A 3063-nucleotide genomic window follows, 5' to 3' on the forward strand; every position below is an offset into this window, starting at 1 on the left:
TTCCCTTCCCTTCCCTTCCCTTCCCTTCCCTTCCCTTTCTTTCCTTTCTTTCCCTTTCCTTTCTTTCCCTTTTCACCTTCTTTTCCTTTTTCCCTTCTTTTCCTTTCTTTTCCTTTCTTTTCCTTTCTTTTCCTTTCTTTCCATTCTTTTCCTTTCTTTCCATTTCTTTCTCTCCCCCTTCCTTCCCTTCTCTTTCCTTCCCTTCCCATATATATGTGTATTTTCCTTTTGCCAGTAACTCCAGATTCCCCTTGTCTCCTTTGGTAAGTTTTATTTCTGTAGGGAAGGGCCAGATATAACATGTTTTTTGGAAGCCACCATCTCACCCTGCTCTCCGCCAGTCTCCCGCGGCCTGGCGGTTCCCCCGGCGCACGGCAGCTCCCCATGCCGGGGGGGGGGGGGGAGGCGCCTGGATCTCCCTCACCCTAACCCGAACACGACGCTGGGCAGGGAAATCACGGCCTCTCTCTCATGGGCCGCGGAGGCGGGTGGAGGGGGACAGGGGGAGTGGGGAGCAGCGCTCGAGGGGGGCACGCGTTGTATCACGTCATGTCAATCGCATCACGTCCCATCGCATAGCATCACATCGCGTCCCATCGTGTGTGTCCATGTGTACATGCTGACGCGTGTTTATATGTATCATATCTTTTGTATATTTTTATATGTTTAATATGTAAAATGCATGTTTAAATATACCTTATTTGTATTTATGTTTAAATATACCCCATTTATCACAGTTCTCGGAGCTCACGATGCAAATGAAGGGAGATTTCAGGGCTGATTCACTCTTATTTAATAAGCCAACTAAAATAATGCAATATATATTCGTTTGTATTGATTTAGTGTCTATTAACGGTACTTGCAGATCTGTATGGGTATTTCCACACACGCACAGCCGCGTGGAACTCCGTAACCCCTCCCCACTGAGCGCTGTACGTGGAGCCGTGGGCTGAGGGTCAGAGACTGCACAAAAGCAATAAATAAAGCGGAGAGGCAAATTGAACGGAATGAAATACATTAAATAAAAATTTAAAAAATAACTAAAATAAAAGCACTCTAAAAACTAAAAGCACCTTTGTGTTTTTAGCCACTGCGGTTTTGTCACGTTTCTCTCCGAGAGCTGCGGAGCTCCGGGGAAGGGAAGCTCTGCACCGGTGTGCGGCTGCGGTGGGGACGCGGCGCCCGCGGGCTGGGGAGGGGCACTGCGACCCCCGGAGCCTCCCGTTACCTGCCCCGCGGATGGATGCCTGTGGCTGCGGGCGGTGACAGCTCTCCGCGGGTCGCACCTTGTAATGAGGGCCCGCCCCGGCCACCCGGCTGCGGTTCTGATGTTCGCGTCGCCGCTCCCACCCCGCCCGGCTGCAGGATCGGGGAGAGGCGCTGGGCTCCTACACAGAGCCAAAAGCTGATCCCCCGGTGGCTTCCAAAATAGTAATAATAGTAATAGTAATAATAATCCGCCGACTGCAAGCAAGACCCGAGCCACCTCTTCACCTCGGGGCTGGCACCTGGACCTCCCCTCATCGAGTCACCCTATTAATAAGCAAGGAATCAAAGTTGGCAGCATCCCCCGGCCCCTCCCCACGAGGTACCCGGGCATTCCCCTCCCCGTGCCCCGAGGACAGCCCGACTGTGCACGCCTCCAGCACGGAGCACGCGAAGGATTCTCGGCCGGGAGCCAGACCCTGCCCCGCAGCCCCCTCCTCTCTTCGGTCCCCCCGGCCCCTCAGCCCCCGGCGGGCCCTACCTGCAGGCGTGGAAGCATTTAGCGGTTTCGGCGGCATTAACTCCTAACGGGGTGTGAAAAGTTTTGCGGATTGAAAAAGCGGTGGGAACGTGGAAGCTTTTCAAGTCGAGCGGGCCGAGGCGTTCATCCCGCTCCGGCGGACACCTCGCGTTGCTCCCGCCGCTGGCACCCGCCCCACCTCGGCAAGTGCGATGCCCCCCGCCGCCCCCGGGCTCTCCTGGGGCCGGGCATAAGGCACGAATCCAGCCCCGCAGCCCCTCTCCCAGGGGCTCCAGGCCAAATCCTGCGGTCTCCTCTGTTCCCAGCATGTTCTGGCCGCTTTCTTTCTTTTTTTAACCTCCTGCATCTCCTCTTTGTTTTGTTGTTGTTGTTGTTGTTGTTGTTTTTTAAGTGTGAATGGTGACAGAATAAACTCGGGGCGAATATTTCATCTCCTCCACGGCGCAACCTTAAATCCCAGTGCCAAAAAAATAAAAATAAATAAATAAAAGATTCGGGTTCTCCCCGCCGGAGCCAAGAGCAGAGCCGCGCCCACCTGCTCTCCCCCCGCGCATTGTCCGCACAGGAGAGGGCTGGCGCTTACCTGCCGCGGCGGGAGGGGCTGCGGGACACTGCCCCACCAGGAGCGGCCCCAGCTCCGCCCCGAGTGCCGCGGGGCCTCCCCGCTCCGTCGGGCGGCTTCAGCCGCGCCGTGTAGCTGTCGAGGAACCCCGATAAGAAAAGGCTGCTCCTGGAAGAACGTGCGGCTCTGCGTATCAAGGAGCGGCTTTAAACGAGCAAGCAAAATTGAGAAAAAAAAAAAAAGGCCCTCTCCGACCTCTGATTGAAGGACAGTTAAAAATAATTGCCCGTGTTAAGAGGCAGAGGAGGAGGTAACGAGGAAAACTGCCTTCTTTCAAAGCCCGCTAATGGCCATGCGATTCATTAGGTCACTTAATCCTAATAGACCCTCTGGCATCAGCGCCGCTGACCCGGCGCGCTGAGCACCACCAGCGCAGTCTCATCAAACAGGGCAATGCCCCACGCCGAGCAGCGCCCTGCTCCCGAGCCGCGTCTGCGGGGAAAGGGCTGCGGGCAGCTCTGGGGCAGAGCGGGGCTCCCGGTGCTGCCAACCCCAGCAGCCAAACGACGGCTCTGTTTCTCTCTTCGTGGCGTTTTTCCCCTCTCATTAAACATCGGCCTCGGGGCACAGCGCGGTGCCGCCCCGAGCGCCCGGGGCCTGGGAGAGCCGCTCCTGCCCGGTGCCGTCGCTCCGCTGCTGCAACTGGCAAAGCCTCGTTATTAACTACTTTTCCTTCCTTCCTTCCTTCCTTCCT

This window comes from Numida meleagris, chromosome 4, assembly GCF_002078875.1.
Source record: "Numida meleagris isolate 19003 breed g44 Domestic line chromosome 4, NumMel1.0, whole genome shotgun sequence".
NCBI lineage: Eukaryota > Metazoa > Chordata > Aves > Galliformes > Numididae > Numida > Numida meleagris.